The sequence below is a fragment of the Castor canadensis genome, chromosome 13 (genome assembly GCF_047511655.1).
Source record: "Castor canadensis chromosome 13, mCasCan1.hap1v2, whole genome shotgun sequence".
NCBI classification, from domain to species: domain Eukaryota; kingdom Metazoa; phylum Chordata; class Mammalia; order Rodentia; family Castoridae; genus Castor; species Castor canadensis.
Genome location: NC_133398.1, coordinates 114,143,118 through 114,161,757, shown reverse-complemented (window position 1 = coordinate 114,161,757; position 18,640 = coordinate 114,143,118). Strand labels below are relative to the sequence as shown.

At 36.5% G+C, this 18,640-nt stretch overlaps 1 pseudogene; it reads right to left on the bottom strand.

Annotated features, from left to right (window-relative positions):
- Positions 1-15,115: 15,115 nt before the first annotated feature.
- LOC141415498 (tubby-related protein 3-like) lies at positions 15,116-16,590 on the bottom strand (annotated as a pseudogene).
- Positions 16,591-18,640: the final 2,050 nt, after the last annotated feature.

The window sequence follows — 18,640 nt, the reverse complement described above, 5'->3', positions numbered from 1 at the left end:
GAACTGCTTAATATTTTATATCCTTTTGTTATAATTTTGATAAATTATATATACCTATAAATTTATCCACTTCTTTGACATTTTTCAAATTCATAAGAACTTAGACTTTAAAAATATTCTGTAATTATCCTGTGGATTACACTGGTATATGTTTTGATATTCCCACGTTCATTTTAAATTTTATGAATTTATTTTCACTGTCTCTTTCCTTTGATTAATTTAGGTAAATGTTTCTTTAACTTCCTTATACTTTCAAAGAACAAACTCTTTGTTTTATTGATTCATTGTATTGTTCTTTTTTTTCTTCACTTCATCAACTTCTCTCCTAATAATTGTTTTCAACCAATGGATTTTGTAGTGGGATGATTCTTGTTTTTCTAAGACCTTAAGTTACACAATTAGGTTACTTACTTGAGATGTATGTAATTTTTAATATCTATCCTCATAATATCCTGCCCTCTTAGAACTGCCTGCCTCTGCTACATGCTAAAGTGTAAATTATTTTGTTATGCATATTATTTGATTCTAGATTTTTAAATCTCCTCCATTATTTTTTCAATTTCCAACTGATAATTCAAAAATACATTGCTCAATCTTCAGGTATTTGCACACTTCTGCAGTTTCACTGGCTATTAATTTCTAATTTTATTTAATTATGATCCATACATTTCAGGGAATTATTTTGATGTTTTATCTTTATGCTATTTTATGGACTCTATGTAATCTACTTTACAGTAGTTTCATAGGCATGAAAAGAGTGGTTGTGCCATGGATGATTGGTGGTATATTTTACAGATGTCTGTAAAATTGATTCCTGTTATGTCACTTCAACATATGGTGCAGTTTAACTTTGAGATTTTTTTGTTGACTTCTTGTCTGAATAACTACTTATTTGTAAGAACGGGACATGGAAGTACTTACTTATTATGGTATCTCTATCTACCAGTACTTTTATGTACAATAGTATTTGTTTTACAAAATCAGGAACATTGACTTCTCTTATATACAGATTTATAATTGTTATACCTTTCATTTTTTATGTGTAACTTTTGTAACTCTTGTGACTAATTGGGTTAGTAGTCTACTATCTCTATTAGTTATGAGTATAGCTATTCCTGCTTGGTTTGAAATTCTACTTGATTGGCATTTCATCTTCCATCCTTTCACATTGTCAATGTGTGTCTTTGCCTTTGATTTGGGCTTTGTGAAGACAAAAAACAGGTTTTTTTTTCCTTAATTTCTTCAGCTGCTGTGCATTATTTCATGGGAGAATTAAGATTATTTATACACAAGGTTTATGATTTTTTTACAAAATTTTACATTAGTTTATTTAAATCCTCAAGGAAGATGCTAAATATTTTCCCACATATTATGCAAAATATATTTCTTTCTTAAAAGAAATTATGAAAGGATAGCATAAAATAACATCTTTCAATAGATTAATCAATGATGATTAAGAATAATTCATCCTATTTTGAGTGATAAGAAATAATTAAAGTTAGAAGGTTTAAAGAAACCTGCAGTTTAATGGTGCAGATATCTGATTTTATTTTTCATTTGTAAAATTCTGTGAGCCAAACTAATCTCTTTTATTCCCAATGATCAGATCTCAACAAATACCTCTACATACACAAGTGTGTGATTAAGAACATCTTAAAATTTTGCCTGTAAGCGGGGTGAGGGGACCGTGGGAAGGGAGGGAGATGGCCCAAACAATGTATACACCTGTGAGTAAATGTCAAAATGATAAAATAAAAATAAATTTAAAAAATAAATGAATAAAAATCTTAAAGACCTATCGAATGTCTTGTCTATGATGTATCTCAAGAGGTGTTTACTCCCAGACAGGAATTGTTGGAAGTGCTCCTGGTTTTTTGAAGCACATAAAATCAGCTTTTATTTTTCAATTCTCTTATTTTTTATTATGTTATAGCTGTACTTGGGTTACATTGTGACATTTACATAAATTCCTATAATACAATTTAGTTAAATTCACCATCTCCATTATCCTCCCTCATTCCTGGAAGAGTTTCAACATGTCTCATTTTGTCATTTTCATACATGAGTACATAAAATTTCCAATACTTTAAGCTTCCTTCACTCTGTCCTTATATCTTCCCCAACTCCAACTGTTACCAATTGCAAAATAGGACCTATTTTGCCTTCTTATTCTCTGCTTTTGAAAAATTGCAGCAAACTGAATTCAACAGCATATTAAAAAGATCATACACATCAGCATGTCAAAATAATCAAGTTGGTTACATCCCAGAGATGCAAGGATGGTCCAACATGTACAAATCATTAAATGTAATACACACCATATTAACAGAAGCAAAGAAAAAGGCAACATTATCATTTCAATAGATGAAGAAAAAAATCAATAAAATTCAATGTTTCTTCATGACAAAATCTCTGATGAAACTAGGAGTAGAAGGAATGTACTTCAACATAATAAAGAATATATATGACAAGTCAATAGCCAACAACATACTAAATGGGGAAAACAAACAATTTCCTCTAAAATGAGGAAATATACAAGGGTATCCATTCTCTCTACTCTTCAACATAGTCGTGGAATTCTGAGCCACAGAAGTAAGACAGGAAGGAGAAATAAAAGGAATCTAAAATGGTTTGGAAGTAGTCAAACTCTCCTTATTTGCAGCAGACATGATCTTATACCGAAAAAACTCACAAAAATTTCTTATACAACATAAACAGATTCAGCAAAGTAGAAGGATACAAAATCAATTTACAAAAATCTCTAGCTTTTCTATACACCAACAATGAGCATTTTGAAAAAGAATATAGGAAAATAATTCCATTTTAATAGCCTCAAAAATAAAATATCTAGGAATAAACATAGAAAAGGATGTTAAAGACCTTTACAATGAAAACTGTAAACCATTGTAGAAAGAAAATGGTGAAGACTACTTAAGATGGAAAAATCTCTCTTTCTTATGGATTGGATGAGTAATAGTATCAATGACTATACTACCAAAAGCAATCTACTTGTTTGATGAAATTGCCATCAAAATTCTAAGCATATTCATCACAGAGATTGAAAAAATCAATCATAAAGTTTATCTGGATGCACAAAAGACAATGGGTAGCTAAGGCAATACTGAGCAAAGAGAGCAATATTGGAGGTATCACAATTTCTGACTTCAAACTATACTACAGAGCCATAGCAATAAACACAACATGTTATTGGCAAAAAAGATAGATATGAATACAAGTGGAACAGAATGAAAGAAAGAGATAGGAATCTATACAGCTATGCCAACTTGATTTTTTTATTGTTTTATTATTAATATTTGGGTCATTTCTCCCCCCTGCCCCCACCCCTCCTATTACACCCACTCTGCCCCTCCCTCTCCCCCCACCCCCTCAATACATGGCAGAAACTATTTTGCCCTTATCTCTAATTTTGTTGAAGAGAGAGTATAAGAAATAATAGGAAGGAACAAGGGTTTTTGCTAATTGAGATAAGGATAGCTATACAGGGAGTTGACTCACATTAATTTCCTGTGGGTATGTGTTACTTTCTAGGTTAATTCTTTTTGATCTAACCTTTTCTCTAGCTCCTAGTCCCCATTTCCTATTGGCCTCAGTTGCTTTTAAGGTATCTGCTTTAGTTTCTCTGCATTAAGGGCAACAAATGCTAGCTAATTTTCTGAGTGTCTAACCTATCCTCACACCTCCCTTGTGTGCTCTACCTTTTATTATGTGCTCAAAGTCCAATCCCCTTGTTGTGTTTACCCTTGATCTAATGTCCACATATGAGGGAGAACATATGATTTTTGGTCTTTTGGGCCAGGCTAACCTCACTCAGAATGATGTTCTCCAATTCCATCCATTTACCAGCGAATGATAACATTTCATTCTTCTTCATGACTGCATAAAATTCCATTGTGTATAGATACCACACTTTCTTGATCCATTCCTCAGTATTGGGGAATCTTGGCTGTTTCCATAACTTGGGTATTGTGAATAGTGCTGCATTAAACAAGGGGGTGCAGATGCCTCTGGAGTAACCTGTATCACAGTCTTTTGGGTATATCCCCAAGAGTGCTATTGCTGGATCAAATTGTACATCAATGTTTAGCATTTTAAGTGGCCTCCAAATTTTTTTCCAGAGTGGTTGTACTACTTTACAACTACTTTCCCACAGAGTGTAAGAGGGTTCCTTTTTTCCTGCATCCTCACCAATACCTGTTGATGGTGGTGTTGCTAATGATGGCTATTCTGAGAGGGGTGAGGTGGAATATTAGTGTGGTTTTAATTTGCATTTCCTTTATTGCTAGAGATGGTGAGCATTTTTTCATGTGTTTTCTGGCCATTTGAATTTCTTCTTTTGAGAAAGTTCTGTTTAGTTCACATGCCCATTTCTTTAGTGGTTCATTAGTTTTGGGAGAATTTAGTTTTTTAAGTTCCCTGTATATTCTGGTTATCAGTCCTTTGTCTGATGTATAATTGGCAAATATTTTCTCCCACTCTGTGGGTGTCCTCTTCAGTTTAGAGACCATTTCTTTTGATGTACAGAAGCTTTTTAGTTTTATAAGGTCCCATTTATCTATGCTATCTCTTAGTTGCTGTGCTGCTGGGGTTTCATTGAGAAAGTTCTTACCTGTACCTACTAACTCCAGAGTATTTCCTACTCTTTCTTGTATCAACTTAAGAGTTTGGGGTCTGTTATTAAGATCCTTGATCCATTTTGAGTTAATCTTGGTATAGGGTGAAATACATGGATCTAGTTTCAGTTTTTTGCAGACTGCTAACCAGTTTTCCCAGCAGTTTTTGTTGAAGAGGCTGCTATTTCTCCATCATATATTTTTAGCACCTTTGTCAAAGACAAGTTGGTTATAGTTGTGTGGCTTCATATCTGGGTCCTCTATTCTGTTCCACTGGTCTTCATGTCTGTTTTTGTGCCAGTACCATGCTGTTTTTATCGTTATTGCTTTGTAATATAGTTTGAAGTCAGGTATCGTGATACCTCCAGAATTGTTCTTTTGACTGAGTATTGCCTTGGCTATTCATGGCCCCTTGTGTTTCCATATAAATTTAACGGTAGATTTTTCAATGTCTTTAATGAATGTCATTGGAATTTTGATGGGAATTGCATTAAGCATGTAGATTACTTTTGGGAGTGTAGAACTTTTTACTATGTTGATTCTACCAATCCATGAGAAATGGGAGATCTCTCCACTTCCTATAGTCTTCCTCAATCTCTTTCTTCAGCAGTTTATAGTTTTCCTTGTAGAGATCATTCCCATCTTTTGTTAAGTTTACACCTAGGTATTTGATTTTTTTGAGGCTATTGTAAATGGAATTGTTTTCATACATTCTTTTTCAGTTTGTTCATTATTAGTGTATAGAAATGCTAACGATTTATCTATGTTGATTTGAAATCCTTCTACCATGCTGTAGCTATTGATGATGTCTAGAAGCTTCTGAGTAGAGTGTTTGGGTCTTGAAGGTATAGGACCATGTCATCTGCAAATAGGGGTATTTTGACAGTTTGTTTACCTATTTGTTTTCCTTTTATTCCTTCTTCTTGCCTAATTGCTCTGGCTAGGAATTCCAGTACTATATAGAATAGGAGTGGAGATAGTGGGCATCCTTTTCTGGTTCCTGATTTTAGAGGGAATGGTTCCAGTTTTTCTCCATTAAGTATAACGCTGGCTGTAGGTTTGTCATATATAGCATGTATAATGTTGAAGTACTTTCCTTCTATTCCTAGTTTTCTTAGAGCTTTTATCATGAAATGAAGTTGGATGTTATCAAAGGCTTTTCTTGCATCTACTGAGATGATCAAGTGGTTTTTGTCTTTGCTTCTGTTAATGTGGTTTATTACATTTATTGATTTTCTTATGTTGAACCACCCCTGCAATCCTGGAATGAAGCCTACTTGGTCATGGTGAATAATCTTCTTGATGTGTTGTTGAATTCAGTTTGCCATTATTTTGTTGAGGATTTTTGCACCAATGTTCATTAAGGACATTGGCATGTAGTTTTCCTTTTTGGAGGTGTCTATGCGTGGTTTTGGAATCAGTGTAATACTGGCTTCATAAAATGTGTTAGGCTGTTTTCCTTCCCTTTCTGTTTTGTGGAACAGTTTAAGGAGAGTTGGTATCAGTTCTTCTTTAAAGGTCTAATAGAATTCAGCAGAGAATCCATCAGGTCCTGGACTTTTCTTTTTGGGGAGACTCTTGATTGCTGCTTTAATTTCATTTTGTGTTATAAATCTCTTCGGGTGATTAATTTCCACTTGGTTCAGTTTTGGATGATCATATGTATCTAGAAATCTGTCCGTTTCTTTAAGATTTTCAAATTTATTTGAATACAGGTTTTTGAAGTAGTCTCTGATGATTGCTAGGACATCCATGGTATTTGTTGTTATCTCCCTTTTTGCATTTCTGATTCTACTAATGTGGTTTTTTTTCTCTCCTCATTTTAGTCAGGTTTGCCAGGGGTCTGTCAATCTTTTATTTTTTCAAAGAAACAAAAAGATGGTTCTTTGTTGTTGGTTTTTTGTTTTCTATTTTGTTGATTTCAGCTCTTATTTTTGTTATTTCTCTCCTTCTATTTGTTTTGGGATTTGCTTGTTCTTGTTTTTTTAGGAGTTTGAGATGTATCATTAGGTCACTGATTTGAGATCTTCCAGTCTTTTTAATATATGCAGTCATGACTATAAACTTTACTCTCAAGACTGCTTTGGCTGTGTCCCATAGGTTCCGGTAGGTTGTGTTTTCATTTTCATTGACTTCCAGGAACTTTTTAATTTCCTCTTTTATTTCATCGATGATCCCTTGGTCATTAAGTAATGAGTTATTTAGTTTCCAGCTGGTTGCATGTTTTTTCTCTTTACTTTTTTATTGAGTTCTAGTTTTACTGCATTGTGATCAGATAGTAGGCATGATATAATTTCTATTTTCTTATATTTGCTGAGGCTTGCTTTGTGCCATAGGATATGATCTATTTTGGAGAAGGCTCCATGGGCTGCTGAGAAGAACGTATATTGTGTAGATGGATTAAATGTTCTGTAGACATCAAGTAGGTCCACTTGATCTATTGTATATTTTAGATCTTGGATTTCTTTATTGATTTTTTGTTTGGGTGACCTATCTATTAATGATAATGGGGTGTTAAAGTCTCCCACAACCACTGTGTTGGAGTTAACACATGCTTTTAGGTCTTTCAGGGTATGTTTGATGAAATTGGGTGTGTTGATATTGGGTGCATACAGGTTAATAATTATTATCACCTTTTGATCTATTTTCCCTTTATTAGTATGGAACGTCCTTTTTTATCTCATTTGATCAATGTAGGTTTGAAGTCTACTTTGTCAAAGTTAAGTATTGCTATTCCTGCCTGTTTTGGGGGGCACTGGATTGGTAGATCTTCCAGCCTTTCTTCCTAAGCCTATGCTTATTTCTATTGGTGGGATGGGTCTCCTGTAAGCAACAAATTGTTGGATCTGACTTTTTAATCCATTTCATCAAGTGATGCCTTTTGATGGGTGAATTAAGTCTGTTAACATTAAGTACTAGTACTGATAGGTATGTGATGATTCCTGTCATTTAGTTGTCTTAGTTGTTTGAAGGTTTGATTGTGTGTACCTAAGTTGAGGTTACTCTCTATTTTCTTGCTTTTTCTTTTCCTGTGGTTTGGTGCTGCCTGTGTTTTCATGGTTAAGCTGGATTTCACTTTCTGTGTGCAGAATCCCTTGAAGAATCCTTTGTAGTGGTGGCTTTGTTGTCACATATTGTTTTAGTTTCTGCTTATCATGGAAGACTTTTATTGCTCCATCTATTTTGAATGATAGCTTTGCTGGGTAGAGTATCCTGGGGTTGAAGTTATTTTCATTCAGTGCCCTGAAGATCTCACCTCATGCTGTTCTTGATTTTAATGTTTCTGTTGAGAAGTCTGCTGTGATTTTGATGGGTTTACTTTTGTATGTTATTTATTTTTTCTCTCTTACACCCTTCAATATTCTTTCCCAGGTTTCTGAACTTGTTGTTTTAATGATGATATGTTGTGGGGTAGTTCTATTCTGATCTGGTCTGTTTGGTGTCATGGAGGCCTTGTGCATCTGTATGGGAATATCTTTTTCTTGATTTGGGAATTTTGTTATTATTTTGTTGAATATATTACACATTCCCTTTGCTTGCACCTCTTCTCCTTCTTCGATGCCCATGATTCTGAAGTTTGGTCTTTTGATGGAGTTGGTGAGTTCTTGCATTTTCTTTTCTCAGGTCTTCAGTTGTTTAATTAATAGTTCTTTGGTTTTTCCTTTAATTACCATTACATCTTCAAGTTCTGAGATTCTGTCTTCTGTTTGTTCTTTTCTGCTTGATTGGTCTTCCATTTGTTTTGTAATTCTGTTTCGTTCTTTTTTCTGAGGTTTTCCATATCCTGCGTAGTTTTCTCTTTAATGTTGTCCATATTTTGTCCTGAGTTCATTTATCTCTTTATTAGTCATGTTCTTCTTTTTACTTTGGTTTTTATACAGTGCTTCTATGGTTTCCTTTATTTCTTCTTTGGCTTTTCCAAATTCTCTATTTTTGTTGTCTTGGAATTTCTTGAGTGTCTCCTGTACATTTTGGTTGGCCATATCCAGTATCATCTCTATAAAATTCTCATTGAGTACCTGTAGTATGTCTTCTTTTAAATTATTCTTGTAGGCTTCATTGGATTCTTTGGTATAGTTTATCTTCATTTTGTTGGAGTCTGGATCTGAGTATCTGTTTTCTTCATTTCGCTCTGGTTCCTGTACTACTTTTTTATTATGGGGAAACTGGTTTGCCTGTTTTTTCTGTCTTCCCATCATTGCCCTTGATGTTGTTTTTGTCCTTGTACTGTGTGCTATTAAGTATTTTCTGTCTTAACATAATAGCACTAGTGATATTTAGAATGGAAGGGTGAGGGGATGGAAAGCAAAGAAGTTAAAGGAAAAGGGAAGAACAAATAATCAAGTAGGAAAAAAAGCAAAACAAAGAAACAAAAAATTTTCAAAGATATAAACAGGGAAAGACAGTGTACTATTTAACTGTATCTGAAAAGGCATTAGAGAGACAGAGAGAGGATTGAAAATAAAAAATAAAAAGAATAAAGCTAAGAATAAAAATAAAAATAAGTAGATGAAAGAAAAATGTGTTTATATAAAAATAAAATAAAATAAAACAAAATGAAAAATAGGAAAAAAAACCCTCCAAGTTCAAATGCAATTAGTTTCACTCTTAATAACTTTGGTGTCCATCTCAGCCTCCAATCCTGGTGATGGTGCCTCATTTGTTGTTCTGTAGTTGTCTCATCAAAGGGGACACATAAAGTGGAACAAAACTACACAAAATCTCCCACAAAGTGTCTCAAGTTCAAATGCAATACAGTTTCAGTAAGTTTTTCAGCATACAGGTGTAGTTCAGTTGTTTTCACATCAAAGGTAGGGAGAGAGAAAACAAGGAGTCTGAAGACAGGTCTGTGAATGGCTATCTGCAGCTGTGGCTTGCCTGCCCACTGCTGTCAGTCTGCTTTTGCTGGAGATGTTATTTATGCAGATCTCTGGGGTGAGCTTAACATTCCCCTGGCCCTACAGGCTTTGTTTACTCAGAGTTTTCTTGTGTATGAGCCACTGCTACAAGCTTTCCACTTTCCAAGCATACTGGAAGAAGTGACACTGCACCCGCTTTCTCTGGCCTGCATGTTTGTTTACAGCTCACATGAGAAGTGGGTCTTCCCCCCTCTCCTGTGGAGTTTTCCTCCCTCTGCTACACTCACAAGCATTCCCGCTCCTGGTTGCCGAGCATGTGCTCCCGCTCCTGCCAGAGCCTCTCCAGCCAGGCCCGGCTTGTTTATTTACGTTCTGGGAAGGATTTTCCTCCCCCACTCTTCAGAGCTCAAGGCAACCCACCCTCTTTGCAATGTGTCTTTATTGTTCTTATTGCTTATTACTCAGTTTCTCTTTTTTCCCTGGGTGGAGGTCTGTCTGTCCAGGGACTATACTCTTCTGGCCCAGGGTTGTCTGTAGGAGTACCATGTACCGCTTAGCTCACCTTGTCTGTGTCTTCACAAGCCATCTGGGTGTGGGCATCTGGTGGCATGGGGGCCCTCTTGGTTTCTCCATTTAACATGAAGTGGAGATTCTCTGTGCTGGCTGAACGTGTGGAGGGGTCAAAGTTTTGCCTCTTCTCGGTGATTTTGCTTGCAAGGTGTGTCTCCAGTGTTTTTCCAAGATTTCACTATAGGAGGCAAGCTTTCTGCTCCCTTCCTCTAGCCACCATCTTCTTTCCCAGCCAACTTGATTTTTGACATACGTGCCAAGAACATGTGATGGAGAAATGACAGAATCTTCAACAAATGGTGCTGGGAAAAATAGATATCTGCCTTCAGAAAATTGAAGCTATATCCATTTCTCTCACCCTGTGGAGTTATCAACTCAAAGTTTATGCAGGACCTTAATATAGGATCTGAAACTGAAGCTAGTGCAGAAATAGCAGGAAATATACTGGAAATAATAGGCATAGACATTGACACCCTCAATAGAATTCAAGTGTCTCAACAACTAAGAAAAAGGATTGACAAATGGGGATACATGAAATTAAAAAGCTTCTGCAGAGCACATGCAAAAGTACTTTCTAAATTAAACAGGCTGTTCAAAGTATGGGAGAAAATCTTTGCCAGCAAAAATCTGACAAAGATTTAGTAGCCAGATTGCACAGGGAGCTTAAAAAAATCTAAGCTCCCCAAAATATAAGATCCAGTGAAGAAATGGAGAAATGAACTGAACAGGGCTTTTTCACAGGAAGAAGTCTAAATGGCTAAGAAAGCATATGAAAAGATGCTGACCATCCCTGGCCATAAAGGAAATTCAAATCCAAATCACATTAAGATTCCACTTCACTATTGTTAAAATGACTACCAACAAGAACACAAACAACCATGGAAGCACCACAAGAAAACTCCCTGTGTCATTTTTTCTTCTTTTATTATACAAAATAAGAAAGCAGGAGGGTAGAACATGTCCTCCCTGGAGGGGCTGGTACCAGTGGGAGGGGGAGGAGGTGTGGAGATGGTGAAGGAGGGGGAATATGTTACAGATACTGTGTACACATGTATGTAAATGGAAAAATTACATTTTGAAATTTTTCTAAGAATGGAGGTAAGGGAAGGATGATGGAATATGATAGAGGGCGTGAATTGAAGAATGAAACCCAAAACATGAAACATTTGGTGTCTCCACTCCAGAGGAACTACTACAGAAACTTTAAAGTGACAGAGGTCGACATGAGAAAGGGATCAGGAACCAGTGTAAAGATCAGTTAGCGATGAATCACATCTCTGGGTTGTAACACATTTGTACATGAAACAATGCTAGGATTCTCTCTGTATAGCTGTCCTTATCTCAACTAGCAAAAATGATATGTCTTTCTTATTATTGTTTAGATCTTCTCTTCAGTGGAACTGGAGAAAAGTGCAAAACAGGTTCTGCCTGGAAACAAGGCGGAAGGTGAGGGCAGGGAGCAGGGGGGAAATATGACCCCAACAATGTATGTACATGTGACTAAATGAATAATAAAGAAAGAAAGAATTATATATCAGATAAATTGTAAGAAATTTTCTAAATGTCACAATGTACCCACACTCTGTACAATAATAAAAAATGTTGAGAAAAAAAGGAGTTCTACAGGGAATTTTCTTGTAACATTACCATGTATATATGTAGTACAATTTGAATTGATTCATGCCCTTTATTTGGAGATGAATATTTGAATTCCTGTGATGTTTGTTCTTGTTTTTATTACTGCTTGATTTGAGTATTATTTGATCCTTTCTTTCTTCCTTGTTTATCTTGAGAGTTTACTGTTTACTGAGTGGAACATGTTTGATTCTTTCTTAATTTCTATGTATTCAGCAATTCATATCACGAAATTTATATTTGCCTGAGCATGTATTTTATAACTATGTTTCTTTCTCATATGTTTTTAAGCTATTTTTAAATATGTTATGTAATAGTGGCTTAGTAATCATGAATTTTTTTATACTAAAGTAATGGTTTTGCAAGATGTTTATTTTTTGCTGGGTTTAAAACATTATTTTATTGGATATAGTAATTGTGGCTGGCAGTTATTTGCTTGTAGGATTTGAAGTGTATCATTCCACAGTTTCTTGATTTTTAGGGTTTTTGCTAATAGGTCAGTTGTGATTTTATTGTGAATGTCTTTTTTAATAAGTTGATATTTATTATTTTATAGCTTTCAACTTTTTTCCTCACTTTGTAGTCCTGGCATTGACTCTAAAGTTACATAATGAAGGTCTTTTCTGGCCATGTTCATTAGGGTACTAACAACCTCAAATATTTGGTTGTCCATGTAATTTCTGTAGATTGGAGTTTTCTGCTATAATGCCAGTGACTATGTTTTCTATTACTTTAGATATACAAAAAATATCCACTTCTGTCTTACAAACACTTAGGTTTGGTCTTTGATTACATCCCAAAAGTCTTGAAAGTTGTAGTTTTGCTTGTTTAGTATTTTTCATTTATTTTCTCTCAGTGTAATATTTTCTTTGACTTATCTTAATATTCTGATATTCTGTTTACTGCTTGATCTTCTGTATTGTTCATGCTATATACTGTGTTTCTATTTTAGTGCTTGAATCTCATTTACCTGTCATGTTGGGGTTTTTCATATTCTCAATTTCCTTACTGAATTTTCACTCAAATTTCTGTATTTGTCATCTAAGTCATTAATTGACTTTGTACTTCACTCAGTTGTTTTTTACATCATTTTAAGGTACTTAATAATTTTTAAAGCTACACTTTCTCATTGCTCTGTCAGACACTGCAACTTTTGAATTTGCTTATGGATTGGTTATAAGCTTTTGGAAGAGTTATAGTGCCATTATGGATTGGTTATAAGCTTTTGGAAGAGTTATAGTGCCATTCTTATTCACATTGTAATAAAATTCTGGATTTCAATAGATTCATGTTTATAAGGAAATCTTTTTCTCCAGGTAATGAAGGAAAATGTCCTTTGATCAAGTGCTTGATGTCAAAGAGATTATTGTAACTTCCATCTTTGGGAAATGCAGGTAAATGAAGTAGAGTTACTGGTATATAGTAGCACCTATTTTTCTTTGGGTTGTTCCAAAGAAACAATAGTTGAAACAATTTGCCCTGCAGTTAAAATATTCTAGTGATACAAATAGTTACCAGCACATTTTCATTTACTCTTGCAATCTACTGTGTTTATAATCTTATTTAATTAAATGTTCATTTCCTTTATTATGAGTTTTAGTGACTTCTAACAGAAGTCTTCTTTTGTGAATTTTTTTTACAGTTTTCATAATGATCTGCCCTTTGTTCTACTTAATTGTAGTATATTAGTAAACTATAGAGTGAAAATTTCTTTACTAAGTGTGTGGATTGTCCTTCTGTGAGTCACGTGGCTTTGATATGGCATGAGGAGAAACAGGAAGTGAGGAGGAATGGCAAGTACCTTGGAACAGCAGCTTGGGACCTAGACTGTGGAGGTATTCTCAAGATGAGATGAGAAGGGAACCAATGAAGAGTTGTCAACTGCTGGGAAGTCTGGGATGCAGAAGTCCTCAGCAGGAATCTCAGCACCCATGGGCCTGTGGATGCTGGATAAATGGCCCCAGCTGGCCCAAGAAGTTCTTCAGAATGAGGTCTGTGAGCTGCTTCTCACCAAGCCCTCTTGCGCCTTTCCTGCCGTGACATAGGCACTTTCTGTGCATTAAGTTCCCTGCCTACCCTGCAGCAAGTGTGTGAGACCTCCATGCTCGTGACTCCACAATGACAGTATAGTTGGCTTCCCTCAGCTGTGAAATCAGCTATTAAATGCCTCTCAGTCCTCTGAAGAGTGAATGCTTTGAGCCAAAAATTTAAATGAAGACAATTAGAGAAAATTCCAATACTGTTGTCAGATTTGGCCACAGCCACTTCAACTGAGATTGGTGCCCCTGGCCTGCTCTGTGGGAAGACAGGGAAGGGAGACTCTGGTATTTGAGACTTCTCAGCCCACACTAGCCAGCCAGCTTGTAAAAGCAAATGCCACACTCCCTCAGATGAGGAAGCCCAAGTGCAGGTTTTTTCCTAGTGTGTAGGTCAAGTGCAGGCACTGCCCTCTCCTGGAATGATGTCGCCTGTGGGGATTCCAGGTGAATAGACTTTTTTTCTCTGCCCTAATGGTAGATGACACTCCAGAAACATCATCACTACAGGGAGGTAAGGCTATGCCACAGTGCTACAGTTGAGTACCTCTTAATCCATAGGACTTCTGTACCCATCCTCACTCATGACTTTACAAGCTCAGGTCCATTCTGGAAGAAGCTCAAGCCCACAGATTACATGGACATACTTGAAGCAGGGATATCAGACCAGAGCTCACAGGACAGGTCTAGCCTGCTGCTTTTTTGTCAACAAAGTTTATGGACCTCAGCCGCATTCCTGTATGAATTTGTTATGGCTGCTTTTGTGCTATCAAGGCAGATGTGAATAGAGTGAGAGAGACTATGAAGCCATTTGTGGAAAATGCTTGCAGGCTCCTTTCCTGAATACTAGAGCAATTTTTGACACAGTCCCTCTATGACCTCTCTGAAAATGTCTTCAAAGAAAGTGACCCAAGTATTTAATCATAGAACCTGATTCTGCTACACATTTCCTAGCAGAGGAAATCACACACACACACACACACACACATGCACACACACACACACATCCTCTGCATTGCTGAGATTGCATTCAGGACTTAACGCATGCTAGGCCAGCATTCTCTCCATGGAGCATCACCCCACTCCTGAGGCAGTGTCTGTTGGGCAGTGACCTCACAAGTCCCAGATGTGCCCTGGATGATAGCCAACCTGTGCTTTCAACAGTCTCTTATCCATGCTGAGCCATGATCACTGACCAGGTTTCTGAAGCCCAGAGAAGACGTGTGTGTATGCATATGTGTGTGATGCAAACACAGACACACATGCACATGGAACACCCACTTGGTGTTTGGTCATTACAAAGGGGGCAGACTGTTGTTCTCCACATTCTGGGGCAGGGTGAGAATGGCAGTGAAAAGTCCTAGATCTGCTGGCTGTTCATAGTTCACATACCAAACTTACTGTTGAAACTTGAAAGCCTGATGGCAAAGGCCTGAAGTGCACACAGCATGTTGTTTTTTTAGTCCAGTGTGAAGATGTCCTCTGCCACACATCCAAATTCCATCACTATGTAATCAGGGTCAATCCCGTGGACTATCAGAAAGTTCTTCACAGATACCTGAGTGGCCCAACCATGGAAGTTGTGTTAGGATTGAATGTTGCAGTTCCACATGGGGGTCTTGAGCAGTTAAATCAAGTTCTCCAAGGTTTTGTTTTACTATTGTGAAAGCAAAGTCTGTGGTCATTCCTTGGCTGGAATGGGATCCATTCATCATTCAGATCATCCATGAAATAATCATGGCTTCCTAGGCCCTTTAAATCAAAACCCATTTCTTTCATAACAAATAGCTGACAGCTCCTACTGGATGTGGGCCTTTTCTACCAGGCCCTGGGCTGTGACTGAGCTGAAACCATGGTCATACACTGTGAACTTGGTCCCCATGAGGTTTGATCTAAGTTTGCCAATGTAGCAGTCCCCTTTTTGAGATAAATCTGTTGGGTCAGTGGAGATAAGGTATTTTGATGTTTTGCTCTTTTTTCCACTTTCTACCTGAAAGAAGAATGATCTTCTTGTTCTTGTCTTTTTCCAAGTGCATATAGTAGGTGGGGAAGAGACCACAATCCATTCCTTTCTTGTCCCTGTTTACTCAAAACTTTAAGGTGATCACTTGGGGGGTATTATATGCAAAGTCCTCTAAATTTTCCACTTCTCTCAGCTGGTTGTTCACCTGTTGGGCTATTGTACTAAAATCTCCTGTATCTGTGGTTAATTTCTAGATGGACACAGAATGGGGTCTCTCTGTTTCTCAATACAGTGATTGCAAAATTATTTTTCTTTGTCTTCCTCACCATTGGTCTTCTCATCAAAGATCAAGCTACTAGAGATACCATGTTTTGGAGAAGTTCTTGAAGGTCCAGCTCGAAAGCAGTGTCCAGAGCACTTTCTCCATCACACTTCCTTCAGTGTGCTCTTCCACAGCAGAGGAGCCCACTGAGAGAACATGCAGTTTGGTTTCCAAATAGTGAGTATCTGGCTTCAGGAAGGCAGCTGTACCATCAATGCCTGGAAGGGATGCTAACTTGGTCCTTATTCTCCATCTCAGACTCCTCCTGCCATCTCTTAGGTCTGTGAAAAGGTTACCACCACAGAACTGAGATTCCTAAATGCACAGTATGGAGGATGATGTTGGTGTATGGGGTCTGAGGATCCACCAGAAGCCTGTGCTCCTAACTACCTCTTCACTTCAGGCACCAGAGCCTGAAGTTGTTTGGCTGGAGTATGAGGGACTCCAGGCACTTCTTCTCTGCTTCTTCTCCAGGAGTACCCTCTGATTGTCCAGTTTAAGCTCAAAGCTTCATGGTCACATCTTCAAAGGTACTGTCTCTGTGGGATTTGAGGCCATAGTCTGAAGCCTCCATGCCCACCAACAGGTCCAGATCCCCAGATGCCACTGTTACGGTGGCACCTCTGACTGGCAGCCCGGCCACTCAAAAGGTCTTTCTGAAGCAATCTAAACTTCTCTTATAGTTTATAGACTATATAGACTATACAGAAGACTGTACAGTTGTTCCTTGTTTATTTGACTCTTAAAATCACCTGGACTTTTTTTTTTTGGTTTTTTGTATGATAATAAGTCAATACATTTTAATTACCAGTGAAGGAATTAATGCATTTATTCACTGTAATTGCAGTTTTACAGGAAGCAAATAGTTCATTGATCCATTTGTTTGCCTGTGATTTCAAGGTTATGACAAAGAGACCTAATGTGCTTCTCCATATACCATTGAATACTATCCAATGATTGTATTATGATTAAGCTAAAATAAATGTCATAAATAAACAAGCTCTAAATTTTTATTGTATCATCAAAATTACATTGTGTCCCAGATTAATAGCTTCTTTCAAAATTAGCAAAAACACTTCTCATTAAATGCAAAATATTAATCTCATGGTCTACAAATTTCCTTCTAAAGTTGGAAATGGTTGGTACTGCAATTTTACTTAATAACATGTCTTTGTATATTATTATAAAAGTGTAATTGGTATTTGTATATTGACCATTTACACAGAAGCCTTTAAAAAACTCATGAATTATAAAAATGATTTTGCAAATTTCATCATATTTTCTACATGTGTAAGCCCTTCATCTTAGTTGATTTGTAGAATCTTAGAAGATTATTAAAGTGTATTTCTGGTTGTATTTGTAAATGTGTTTCCAGGAATGATGGACATATGGGTCAGAAAATGAGGTAACACCCATCCTGCATGTGGTTTACAACTTCCAAAGTTGTAGATTTCCATGTGAAATGAGGAAAACCATCCATCTCAAGAAAACACCATTCTTCCTGAACAGGTGTGTCTATTGTGGGTATCATAAACTATATACTTCAGACTCCAAGCTATTCAGCCTTTTAATGTGGCCTTACATAAGTGATTTTGTAGAGAGATTCCAGGCCTTCATCCTCAGACTGGAGCTGCAACGTTGGTATCTCTTCTCAGGAATCCAGCCTTATTGTCTAAGGAATTATAGGGTTTTGTGTCTCTTTAGGATACATACAACAGTCCTTTGGATATGTGGCTTCAATTCCTGTAAGGGAATCTAATAAATCCTAATTTTTCTGTTCCTCTATAGAACCTACAGCTAAGACACATTTAGGTACTGAAATTGATTCTAGTGAAATTTAATTTTAAGCATAAATTAACTCAATTGCCTTTAGGGGTTTCTGGAGTTGGCTGTCCAATTTGATTAGAATTATCTTTCCTAAAGAATATCCTTATTATGGTATACTGAACACTGATAATCTGTGATATGAACAAAATGAATGCCTTTGAAGATCCTAGTTCACCACATGTGAGAAAGAAGGGATATATAGAATCTACATAGACCCTTTGAACATTTCTGGAAAGCCAAGGAATATAATGAACATAACCAATATCAGATGATTGCTTCTTACATCTCTGGAAAAAGTAATTACATATATGAATGAACTAATAAATTCAATTACACAGTGTCAGGGGTGTATAAATAACCTAAAGTCTTGAAAGTGTGGCCTGAAAAAGAATCTCCTTTGGTAATAGGACTGAAGCTGCCCCAAACCAAATATAGTTATTGAGTGAATAATTATGCAGATTAGCTCTTTGCCTCAGATGGTGTCTGAAACTAAGTTGAGGTCACTCTTTTGAAGGGAATTAGGTCCTATAAATTGGCATGGGTACATGTGGGATGACTCCGATGAGTCAGGGTACAATGAATGCATAAATTATAATCTGTCCAGAGGATTGTGTGTGTGTGTGTGTGCGTGTGTATGATTCTGTTACATTTCAAAAAGTATTTATAATTAAGTATAATAATTTTAATCTTTAATCTTATGGCCTGAAATATGAAAATGAAAGAATAGTAAAGATGCTTCTTTATACTTTGAACAGGTAGAATGAAGTCAGTCTGTAAGTGTAAGCTCTATTCTTCTT